The 13,280-nt window shown below is 40.1% G+C and overlaps 1 protein-coding gene across 50 annotated transcripts in view; it reads left to right on the top strand.

Annotated features, from left to right (window-relative positions):
• The window catches only part of rims2a (regulating synaptic membrane exocytosis 2a), a 196,227-nt gene that overhangs the window by 79,760 nt on the left and 103,187 nt on the right, over nucleotides 1-13,280 (top strand). The window lies entirely within an intron of this gene.

The following is a 13,280-nucleotide window of genomic DNA, read 5'->3' as shown; positions in this document are numbered from 1 at the left end:
TTCACAGTACATGATTACACATATATCATACAGGTATTACAAAATCCGGAAAAATCTTGAACTCAAGTGAAAAAGGACGGCACTTAGACCACAAAATGCCAAAGACTAAAAATCAGGCAAAACCCATAAAGTGCATTCAGTCATCAAAGTGCTGTGCAGTGGATAAATAAACAGTAATAAAGAGCATTCAAGAAAAAGCAGATAAAAAGAGATTCAATAAAAGTCAATAAATAGGATTACAGTCTAAAAGTCAACGATCAATTTTATCCACAAGAAGCAGAAAGTACAAGAAAGAAAAACTGGTTAGGCCAATGAATTAAGGTTTTCAATGGCAACTGGGATAAAAGAAGTTCTAGCTCACCTAGTTTTGGTTCTTGGCATGTTCCGTAGACATTAGGCAAGGCAAGGCAAGTTTATTTGTAGAGCACAATTCATACACAAGGCAATTCAAAGTGCTTTACAGCTAACATAAAATAAAATCACAATAGGCAAAATAAAATCATTGCATAAAATCACATCATAAAACATTAAAAATGATTAATTAAATTAGAAGAGGAGAGTGCAGATAAAATACTTTCAGTTGTTGTATGCTATGCTGAACAGAACTGTTTTCAGCCGGGCTTTGAACATTGTCATTTAACTTTTTCACATGGTCTGGTTTAAAAAAGCAAACTCAAAATCGCAAACATTGGAAATGTTGAAGAACTGCAATTAAAATCAAATCGGCACCCCAAAAAATCATAATGGAATCAAATCAGGAGAATAGCATATTGTCCTAGCCCTACCGAGTACTCATTGATGTAAAAACCAAAAGGTACCATGTTGAGGTACCTTCACACATTCTTGTGACTGAGAGAGTGAAAGCGTGGGCAGTTTTCCAAGCTGGACTTGAACATAGCATTGTAAGACCATATATTGAAGAATAAATATGTTATATTAAAAAGCTCTCAGATTTTATTATTAAACAAATTAATATTTATTACCATATAAACACACACAAAAGTACCAAAAATAGGTAACTTATTGTTTTAAATGTGAAAGGTACCCATCCCTACATATCTTTATACATGTCTGAATAGTTGTGTCCAAATTGCCCTCTGTAGATATATAAAACATTCAAATACGATCAATCCTGACCACTTCCCAGGCTTACCATGTCAGCATAGATAGTCTGAAGTCACCCTCTCCTCTGTGTCTAATGAACACTCAGAGCCCTGCAGCCCTGTCCTGTCCCTGACAGTGTAATGGTAAAACTCCCCAAAGGTCTTTTAACATTTCCCCCCCATCCCAGCGTCCATCCTGGGAAACGCTGTGTCAACAACCCGTCGCCTACCTGCTCTCCCTGATTCCACACTCCTGTCTGTCAGCTGTCAGCGCAGCCAACACCAACAGAACACACAGGCGTAGCGTATCCTCAATCCAACTCAGAGCCCGTCTCAAGGGAAGGCTGAGGCAAGCAGCGGGGATGTAGGAATAAAGAGGAAGCGTTCCGAGAAACACCGTGACAGATGTGAAAAGTGTTGAGAATAGTGATGAAAAAGAGACGAGGAGAGAAAAAACTTTAAAAAGACCCTGATAGACAGCCATGAAACTCCCACACACACATGCACTGAGCAGTCAAACCAGGTCACTGACAATCAGCTGTGTCATCGTGGTGCACAACCAGGTAAAAAAAAGAAAAGAAAAAAAGGCTGATCCTTTTTCCAATGCACAGAAATTACATGTTAAAAATCCCCGGCTCTTTCCCTCTCTCCCGTCTCTATTTGTCTTCCTGCTCCCTGTCTCTCTGGATTTGACGTGATGCCTGAAAATCCAGCCTGTGGATAAAAAATACATTTAGCATGTATTTTTGTTCAGTTTGAGGATCATGAGACTCAGACTGAGGAGATTAGGTGAGCCCTGCTCTGCTTGTGATTGGTGATAGATCAGATAGTAATCAAAATAGGAGCGTAATCCTTTCCCAGGCAGGGGACTGAGCGGCCGGCAGGGCAGGACGTGGCTGCTCTACCTCCAGCCAATCATAACCACGATGATGATGTTATTAAACCTAAAAGTCAGCTTGCTTTTAGGCTCCCAGAAACCTTTGCAGCATCTCTTCACCAGTGGCAGGGCGCTGTGGACGCAGCAGACCGTTAGAGGCAAAGCAGGTCATGTTGGATATTAGAAACTAAAACTCAACGCTGTGGCTGCTGTGGGATTTAAACCTGGTTGATTTTGTCAGCAGAAACAGAGGAATTGGATGTTTTTCTTTCACTTTGAGGGGCACCCCTCCTACGAATCGACTGGCTGAGTAAGACCTAAAAGGGACAGTGTCTGAAAATGGACCTTTAGAGGCATTTCGTCCTCTCTCGTCTCTCGTCGCTGCTTGCTCTCGGCTGAGACACGCACATTCAGCTTGTTTTCCTGCTCCTGCCTCCTCTCTGGGCGTCTCATTTGAAAAAGGGACCATTTCAGGATGTATTTTTGTCATTAGTGGGCCAGATTCGGATGAGCTGAGACATCTCCAGCGTGGTGCCACTCATTTGTTCTCATTCGAATTCTCTCCATCATCCGCAAAGTAAAGGTGGCACAATCCCCACGGGGGCAGAGTTGCATTTTCACCTTGATTGCTTCTGGCTTTCTTATTTAACATGTTCCTCCAGCAGCAGCAGCAGCAGAGGCAGGACAGAGTGAGCTGGTGTCCGAGGAGAGCTACTGCGAGACTATACGTGATGCTGATTTGTGAGGAGAAACCATAGTTATCCTCTTTAGGAAAGAACAAGAAGATGTTTTAATGCCAAAGGAAGAAGGACTGGAAAAACAACAAGGGGTTGCTTGGAGGCTGCAAGCTGTATCAGATATTCTGGATTGTACTGGACTGTGTGCACAAATGGTTTTTGCAGAGAAGGCTGTGTTTGTGTTGAGCAACCAGGGAGAGATTTAAGCTGAAATACATCCCAGGATCTGACATTCGCTTCAAGTAAGTCAGATGTGTCTCCTAATTCAGCCTCTTTAGTTTTGACTGTAGAGTTTATAAAAACACTCTTAAATTAAGTAGTTTTATGAAGCATTGAATATGCAGATCCAGAGTGAGTCATAGCTTTTACTACATGTTAATATGTATATATCATCTTTATAAAGTATTAAGACATAATGAAAGGAGTTTGACATGTGCATCAAAAAATGTGTGTATCAAAAAGCATCTTTTTACATTCTAGTAGGTGTTTTGTATCAAACAGGTTAATCTAACTGGAGAACATATCTGTGAAATGCTTAAACAGAGCATCACAGTAGAGGAGTGAGCTGGTTGGTATCTGTGCGTACGAGGCGTCATCACACCTTGTTTGGCAGCTCAGATCATAAATCCAGATGTTGGGTTTTGGTCATTGATGTTTTGTCCTTTTGCACTTTGTGGATCACAAAAGCAGGATCTATCTGGTCTTTGGTCAATGTGTGAAGACTTAAACAAAGTGTTAAATTGTGTTTTCTTTTTTCTTTCTTTTTTTTTCTTTCTTTCTTTCTTTTTTTTTTTTTTTACAGCTAAACATAAAATGGAGAGAAAATAAAGTATACAGGGCAGGAAGAGTCAGACAGCTCAAGGAGCTCACTTAAAACATCCATCCAAATGTTATTAAATGTTACAGATTAAAAAGAAAAAAAACAAGAACTAATATCCATAATGAGATCAGTGAAAGAATATACATAGAAGTAAAAATTTGTATTAATATATATAAAATACAGTTACTACAACTAAAACCCAAGAAAAAATAACATGAACACAAGCTCTAAGAGAACCTAAAGTAAACAGACAAACAGATTATAGTTGAAAAAAAAGAAGAAGAAGAAATTGGTTGAATTTTATACCCCAGCTCTTCAGTCTTTGTCATTCTAATGGCTGTGAGAGGAGGATTAGACTAAGGACAAGAGGGAATGTTAAGAGCAAGGGGAAAAAAAGTGCAGTCCACGGTTTCAATTTTAAATATCCTGATCAAGTAAAATTTGTGTGAATCGTCTTTTCTACTACATGATAATGTCTTTTTAAAGTAAAATCTCTCACATATTACTAACTATGAGCCAAATTCAGTTGACAGGAAATGAAAAAAAGGCTTAGTTCAAAATACAAAAATGATGCCCGAATTGCAAAGAAAAAAAAAACTATCTAAGAATTTTATTATTTGGTTTTTAATATAAGAACTATGTCTTAATACAAGAAATCAAATAAGTTTTTCTTTTTTTCTATTTCATTGGTAGATTTTTTTTACTCTTTCCAAGCACGTCAAGCCTAATTTCCTTTAATGTTTGGAAATTTTTCTGCAAGCGTCAGGTGTATGCGAATACTGCAAAAAAAATTGAAATCTTATCAAGTGTTTTTGTCTTAATTTAAATAAAGATTGTCATATTACACTCAATATGAGCAACTTTACCTGACTGGTCAAAAAAAAATCTTGTTTCAAATTATTAAAAGACAAAAATGAGGAGAATCATTTTTTACATCTATTAAAAAAGGAAAATTTGCTAAAAAAAAATGCTTGAAACTAGAATAATGTCCTACTACAGGTAACTTTTCTCTTGTTACATTGGCAGATTTTTTTTTACTTGTTACAAGCGACCCAGACCTCATTTTTGTCTTTAGATAACTTGAAATAATAGATTTTTCTGGACTGGTCAGGTGAATGTGGCTTATTATGTCCAAAAAGACATTTTCTTCTGAAAACAAGAAAAAAACACCTGATAAGATTTCATTTTTTGCAGTGTTTAAGTTTAATGAGACATTTCTTGTTGAAATAAGAAAAAACACTTGCTGATATCTCTTGTCTTGTACCAGAGTCTCAGAGTCACAATCAAATCATTTGCTTAATTCAGTTAAATTCTAATGCTGAAAAAAAGATGTAAAATAAACATGACTCCAGTATTAATGGAGATCAGCTTTGATTAGATAGTATAATGTACAAAGTGAAGTAAGTTTGAGGCTCCAGTGTTTTCACTACACAGCAGATCGATCTCTCTGTCCATATTTTGCAGATCAACCTTGTGAAAGTAAGTGCAATAAGCCTCCTTTTCTTTTTATCATAAACAAACATCAAATTTTAATGACCTGCAGCCACAGGGGCTCTCTGATTGATCTCCGGCCTTTCATCATTCAGCTGAGGCAGTGAAACACATCAAACTGCACACAGACTGAGAGAGTGGCACACTTTGGCAAAGGGAGTGTGTTCACAGCGCGGGATCTGGGTGGGCTGGAGCCGTGGCTGTTTCTGATCCGACCGCGCAGTAGGTCAGAGCCGACACATCAAAGAGTCAGAGCAGGACAATCTCTCTCACTGCAGACTGAACAACTTCTCATTACGACATTTTCTTTTTGGAGTCGTGTTTGTGTGTTTTTGTGTGTGTGAGTGTGTGTGTTGCAGAAAATAATGGCATAGAAAGGTTTTATTGTGGCACGCATGTCAGGTCACTCCTAATCTCTTAGGGTCACACTTTTTAATCTTTCAGCACCATAGTGTAATCCCATGATTTTTGTGAGCCATGGATTTGATACATTATGCTGCTTTTGATAAGAAGTGTTCTTTAAAAAAATGGAAATAATATGGGATTTATCTTCAGAGCACTTGAGATGTAGAAGTCATTTTTAGAAGCAGTAATGCACAGTGTGTTTACACGGCATGTTTGGGAAATATATGTCTTTCTGAGTTACAGTATTATGAATTATTTTAGGAAAATGTCATGATAATAACAACTTTATTTATACAGCACATTCAAAAATAAATGTTTACAAAGTGCTTTAACAGACAAAGCATGACAGAGATTCAGGGGATAAATACTTGACAGAGAGAGAGTTATCCAGAATGTTCTCACAATGCAACAACAAAATACAGTTCAGAGGATTAAGGGGACTGAGGGCACATGGAGCAGAATGACTCGGTCAAAAAATGGATTTTAACCAGAGAGATAAAAAGCATTAAAGGAAAACAAAGAAGGTTTTTGGAAGAAAACAAAGAAGAAAAGAACATCAAACCACTTTTTACCATTGGATGTCAATAAAGGTGCAGAACTAAACTTGGCCATGCAAAGGTAGAATTTTTTTTCTAACTAAACCTTAGTGGTAAGGGTGATTTTTTTACATAAAATGTTTATTTTGAAAGTGAGCACTCTACTTCCTAGATTTAAGGAGCAGATCTGGGCGTCTGGGCCCCAATGCACATCCAGTCTTTACACAAACAGGACCATTAATTATAACGTACAGCCATGGAACTGCCCATACAGCTGTATTGTTAGCGCCTGCACGACTGCCAAAAATTGGCCAATGAACTAATTGCATCATGAAAGCGAGGCAGGTGCAGGTCTTTATATGTCGGGAGAACTTCCTGGCAAACCCCAATCCAACAGATGCAACTGTGCTTGTGTACCCTGCATAAACAGAGATAAATATGAAAAATGATTTATCTCCTTAATATAAACTTTCTTTAAATCTCGACATTGTCGTACTTTTTCAAAGTATTAATTGAATCCCTTAATATCTGCTCTCTTTGTGTGGTTAGTATTAAATGGTAACACCTGAGCATGACATCAGCCATCTTTAAAACAGCCGAGCAGGTGCAGTATTTCAATTTTGATGTTCTGTTGGGGCGTTAACCTGGCTCATGCACACTGCTGACCTTTCGCTGTTAGTACAAACTGTACTGTACTGTAACTGTAATGTTTTTCATTGCTAATAGAATAGAATAGAATGGAAAATACTCTATTTGTCCCCGAGGGGAAATTCAGGGGTCACAGCAGCATTTAAGAAAACTAAAGTAAGAAAGTGTATAATAAATGCAAAAAGGTCCATAAGAAATTAGATGACGACATCCCGTCCACCACTCTCCAGCCCAGCCAGTCTCCACCTCCACAGGGTCCAGGACTGAGCCTCCCCAGCAGTCTGTTCAGTCTCTGTCTCCTGGATCCTGTCTGCCCACAGCAGGTGAAGCTCCTCCAATGTGGCGCCGGCGTCCGATATCAGCTCCGTCAGCCACGTCCGTAAACAGCACGATGCCGCTGGACTAGCATGGCTAGCTCGTCCACCCCACCGGAGATAGATCCCACGTTCCCAACAACGATGAATGGAAGGACAGGTCCACGTCGTCACCTCCCAGCTCACACCCGAGAACCAGCACGTTGTCCTCACCTCCTCCTCCTCAGCTCAAGGGAAATCATCAAGCCTTACACTAGTTAGCATTGACATGCTACAGGCTGCTAACAGCTAATTTCACATGTAAACAATGCAGCCATGGTTACATGTAGGGTCTCCAGACAAACACGGGAGAAAAGTAGTAAAAATATCGCTGAAGCCACAAAAAGTTTGGTGTCCGTGACCGACAATGAACCATTCAAAGAAATGATCCGCTCCAAATACAAAGATGACAAAAAAGAGACAAAAAAAATTACAAGAAACAGACAAAGACGAGAGAGCTGCTGCAACAGGCAGCTACTTGGGCAGCGCCTAGCAACGGGAAAAAAAAAATGGCTGGACATACATTCAGGCCCTGGTCTTTTTCTGCGATGCTGATAAAAGCTTTGTGCTGAAATCTGTTGCTACCATAGACAGAATAATTAATGGATGTAGTCTCCCCGACATCACTGGTCTGTTTCTGAAACCAACTTTTGAAGCATATTGGCTATCACGGCCATATTGGAAGTGGCTGGGTTTGGAGTACAGCTATAGGGCGCCCGTCAGTCACGTGAGCTGATCTGTGTCTCTGATTGGGTGAACTTGTGATCTCTCCGAACTGGAAAAAAAAATTTGCCCCCTGTACAGGATGTGCTGACAGTGAAACTAGCGATCCAGACAGGAGACGTTTTTTGAACCAGACTGTAAATAGGTTAATTTCTGCTTTAAAAGCTTTTTTTTTTTTCTGGCTTGGTGTGTATGTGACTTCCTGTACTTCCAGAGCCAACCTCAAATGGACACTCGTGAAACAGCAGGTTTTTATCACTTCAGCATTGTCTCATATTCTTAGACCAGAGGTTGCTGCTCTGAGTTTCCAGAAATCATTTACGATTTCGATTTCAATTTTCGTAAACAAAGCCATGTCCATGCGTTCTTTTTCGTATTTAATAAAGAAAAAATATTCTGCAGTATAACAAAACCATCATCTATAAGGAATTATACTGTCTTCATCACTGACCCTGTTACTAACTGAATTAGGTCTTGTACTCTTGAGCAACACAAGGTTTCTGTACTTAGCTTAAACAACATGCCGCTCTGTTGATGCTGTGCAGTTACTTTAAGTCGATTTTCTGTAAATCCTATGCACAGTGCTCAGCCTCCAGGAACGTCACACCAACATTTTGCTCTGTAGGGAAATGTGATGGAAAGTGTATGTCACTGTGTGTACGTCACTGAGCGCTGTATGACTCAGTTGTTGCAGCAGCATTTTTCTTTTGTGCAGTATCACGAGCATCTCAATCCTATACTGTCCCATCCTGACACTTCATGAGCCTGAAGGCCGGCTGCAGTTTATCTCACTGAGTAGAACAGATACTGAGCATTCGTCCAGCTGATTTTTCTCCTGTTTCTTCCAGTTCATTTGTATCGTTGATGATTTATCTCCTTCCTTCAGGAATGTTTTTGTTCTTTCGATAGTTTTCTGCCTTTCTAAGGACTGAATTAAAAGCTAAGATCAGTGGAGTGTGTGACGGCAGAGCTGTGCAGAGGTATCTGCAGAGAGGCTATTACAGTAGCTGTGGCAGCTGGAGCAATGGGGGAATAATGCACAGTACAAAATTTAGTGCTGCACCACTGCTCTGTTGTACTCACTAAAGGCTGGTTTAGGGCTGGCAGCATTAGCATCATGATGCAGATGCTGATAGAGCAGAGTTAGCTTGCTTGCTAGCTGTCAAAGACATTTCTCTGTTTGGACAGGTGGGACACACAAAGCTTTAGAGGAGCAGGAGAACGTGATCCCCGTGTCAAGATGAGTCAGGGCTTGTCAAAGTGCAGTTTGTTAATGTTTGTTGTAGTTGCAATATGCATTATCCATGTGCGTGTGTGAGTTCAGGGAATAGGATTTCAGGACAACATCCCAGAGGGGTTGTTAGCTTGTTGCCCTGAGCTGAAATGAAGTTACATTCATGGAGCCACGCACAGTGAACTCATGCTCATGTGAACACAGAACATGCCTTCATCATGGCTGAGGTACATTAAAGACATTTTCTCATGCTCATCACACCCTCCCCCTTCTACCACTCCATACATCTCATTTTCACATCCAAGTCATGGCCTCGGTCCCTGGCTCAGGCGTACAGTTTTTTGCTGGCGCTTCACTTTGGATTTGTGAATGAAGCTCAGCTCAGTTAGTGTCCAGGAACAGATCATGAATAATGCAGCAGCCCTCATGTGTGTTTCCAGCTGAATCACCAGTGAGCTGTGTTTGGATTCTTAAGTGATTGGAGATAATTGTTTTGATGTAAAAAATACAGGAGAGGTCACTTGTGTCAGCAGACTTTATCCTGAAGATTTTCAGACAAGGACGTGAACATTTTAGCTCACGTTTGTTGTTGTGTGCATGTTTTCACCACTTCTTATACAGTGTTGTTCAATGAACGTGTCTGATTAAGTGTGGGTGCTGGGGTCTGTGTGGAATGACGTGCTACATTAAGGCATGGCTAGGTGAGTCGGTAATCTTTAAAATTCAAATGTTGTCCATTGTTTTTTTCTTTCTCATTCAAAGTAGTTTACTCATATGGCTGCTGTACATGCCCTTACACTCACCACATTTTGCGAGTTCATCAGAAGTAGGTAATTTATGTAAGATGATGCTTTTGTGATTAAGAGTAGCAAAAATTGCTTCATAGCACCCCCTAAGGGTTATAAAAATCAGCCTTTACACTGAGTGTGACTTACATGCATGAACATAAGTATCATGATTTGACCTTAAACAGTGTTTTTTGTTTTTATTGTGTTATCCTATTGCAAGAGGTAATTGTGCAGAAGTCTGGTTCCTATTGGTGTAGTGTGACCACGAGCCATACTGGCCAGTAGGGGAATGATGCTGCGAGGGGTCAAACATGCCTAAGCACAGCACAGTATGGGGTACTTTAAAATGTGACCACACTTCAGTGCAATGATTGAGGTCGAGTGTCAGATTTTTGGGCGTGGTCACACCGACCCAAGCACGCTTCAACCCTGAAAGTCCAGATCGTTTGACCAGTGTGAACACGGTGTGCTATGTTCAGAAACAGTGCACTTCTCTTCTTTTGCACACTTTGGAGAGGTATGCATCGTTAAAGGGCTGTCTTGGACCAAAACAACTTAGCATAAGCCAAAAAGTCACTAAAGTCTTTGCCATATTCTCTGTGATCTCCATTGCGCTGACTCTAATGATAATCTTCTTCTAAACGGACACATCATGATGAAGTAGGTGGGCCATGCATGTGCCTTAAGTCTGGTTATTATTGGTGTGACTGCCGGCCATACTGGCCAGTGGGGGAAGGGCGCTGCAGGGGTTGGGAGCAATCATGCTTGAGTACAGTATAGGGCTAAACAATTTATCGTTTTCAGATCGAAATCGCAATTTTAGACAATGCAATTTTGAGATCGCCAAAGCAGCAATTTTTTGCCGGGCTCCTGACCGACTCAGGAGCTATTGTGTCAAGTATTATACACATTCTGTTTAACAAATTTGTAGACAATCTTTATGTTAAAAGTGCCGGTAAGCAGGTCAACAACACAAAGCCTCTGTTTAGGAGTAGAAATTGATGAAAACAGATTATCATCACTATTGATGATTAAAAAATCGTGACTTGCAATATCTGCCAGAAAAATTAGATCTTTTCTTAAAATCGTTCAGCCCTACATGTGAATATCCCAACGCTTGATTTAAAGAAAATTGTGAATCGAATTGAAATCACAATATCTGCCAGAAAAATCGCAATTCAATCTTTTCTAAAAATCGTTTAGCCCTAGTACAGTCTGAATGGCCTGTGTGACTGCGCCCTTACTCTGTTTTTGGGTCCAACAGGAAATCAGGTTTTATCCTGTTTAGGTCTCCTCTATTTCCTATATTCACTTCAGATGTGGTCAGAAAAGAAGAAGAAAACTTTTTGTGTCTCTGGTAAAACGTTAACTTCAATGTCTTGCCGTGAAACAATAAGTTGTAAACCCTTCAAACAACATGCTGTCTGCTAAAGCTTTCATAATCGTCTAGCCCTGAATGCATCTAAATGTATTTTCATTTCCTCTTGTTTTAACCAAAGTCATGTTGCTGCTTCGTGGGAAACCATATTTCTAACTTGTAAAACGTCTCATCCGCACCAATATTCCACTTGTTTGATAACATTCCCAACCAAATCTGATCTTTGGACACAGTTTGCCCACCAATTAGCACCTCCTGTTGGACACAAGCAGTATTACCTCCCAGATTTGAATCATCAATCTTAGATGTTCCATTAATGTGTGGTTTACAATGTTATGAATGATAACTTGGTCACCTCACTGCTTGGTAAAGACCCCTCCGACACTGTCCTGGGTGCTTTAAATTAAACAAACTGCTGGAGTGCTGCTGCAGCTACTGCACAGCCAGCTGCTACTCCACACCTCATGATTGTGACATATGCACAACTATCTGCAAAGGTGTGAGGGACAGCTCTTGTTTCATCTTTAGTTTGAATAGAAGAATTTGATCAAGAGCTTTTTAGTCTAATAAGGAAGAACATGTTTAGACTGCACTTTACATGCAGCAGAACCAGCTCATGACAGGAAAACTGTACATTAATAAGCCTTATGAATGTTGAATATTGACAGAATATCTGTCAGGACATCAGGTTAGTTTATTTTGTACAGTAAGTTGAATGCAGACCAACCCAAACAGTCTTTATTGCTGCAGGAAGAGATCAAACCTCCTCTGTGGTTCAGTGAAACAGCCAGTCACATGTACGGCGGCCTTACCTTGGCTGCTGAGCGAAGCTGGCAGCGTGATTTATGGAGCCTTTTGAATTTGTTGGAAAGTTGTCATGAATAGAAAGGGGATGCTTCACAGAGCTTTATACCCACTGAAATGACATTATTGTTTTGGTGGAAATGTGGGAGAAAAGTGGCTCATGAGTAATTGGTGCTCAACAAAAGAATAAATGCACAGTTGGGTTTTCCAGCCTTTTCTAGCCTTTGAGGCTTTTTCAGGCTTTCCTGGCTGGTTTCCTTCTCGACAGTCAGAAAAAAAGATTAAATGATTGATTTTCTAATTTTAGAAATATGGAGCTACTGAATGTAACCGTTCCCAACAGTATCCATCTTAGCAAGTCATGCTTTTGAAAAGTCCAGCTCTGCAACAAAAAGGCCAGTTCATCACTTGAATCTAAACCCCACTTAAAACGAATGAAGTAAGAAGTTAAAACTTTCATTAACGCCTGTCTGTGTGAGTGTGTGTGCTTTCTCCTTTGGGACGGTCTGAGCTGATGTTTTCCCCAAACAGGAAATATGGTGAAGTAAACAAAAGGTATCAAGACGCAGAGGCTCATGAATTCAGAGGAAACTCAGACAGTGTTGTCTTTCTGCAGCCCTTCATGCCCGCTGTGCTGTGCACACAGATACAATCTGCACAACGCTAAATCATTTATCAGTGCGCTACTCTCTGTACACTGCCTGCTTCTTCATCTCCTCTTACACACACCTTATGCATGCATACATAAGGTACACAGACAGGACATGCTATATAGGACACACACGCACAATTAATTAAAGAACACAAACAGGTCATATCCTGTCAGCCTCTGTTGTTTATCCTTTGTCAGCCTTTTATTTATGATGCATTGCATAAGATGTAGGCTACTGCTCTATAAAATGTAGGTATGAGACGAAACTAACAGGATTTAATCTAAGTTATCTTTCTTGTATTTGGCAATGGGTGTTTTTCTTTGCAGATTCAAACAGTCTGCAATGATATTTGGCTTGCAGAGTTGATCACTGGGAGAAAAGTTAGCAGTGCTGCATCTTTCTGCTCAGTCCTGAGTCTCTTTCTTTCCCTCTTTTTGTCTGTCTCGTTATGTACCTCTTTCTCTTTGTGTTCCTCAGTCTTTCTCTCTCTTACTGTCTCTCTTTCTCTTCTGTGTGTGTGTTTGACTCAGACTGATGCCCAAGTTTAGAAGCACCAGGGCCTGAGTCGTGCAGGGCCAAGTGAAGAGAGGCCACAGACCAGGGTCTGCAACCTTCACTTTTAAAGGAGTCACTCCAGAGCCACAAAATCTACTGTACCTCCACAATAAAGACAATAAAGTGTACAGATTCTCAACATAGTCAAAATCTAGTGAATATTTATTGAAATGAG

Source organism: Halichoeres trimaculatus, unplaced genomic scaffold (assembly GCF_033239565.1).
Source record: "Halichoeres trimaculatus isolate MK-OKI-2021-1 unplaced genomic scaffold, fHalTri1.1 fHalTri1_scaffold_12, whole genome shotgun sequence".
Lineage (NCBI taxonomy): Eukaryota > Metazoa > Chordata > Actinopteri > Labriformes > Labridae > Halichoeres > Halichoeres trimaculatus.
The sequence above is the reverse complement of the archived record's forward strand: the minus strand, read 5'-3'. Positions and strand labels throughout refer to the sequence as shown.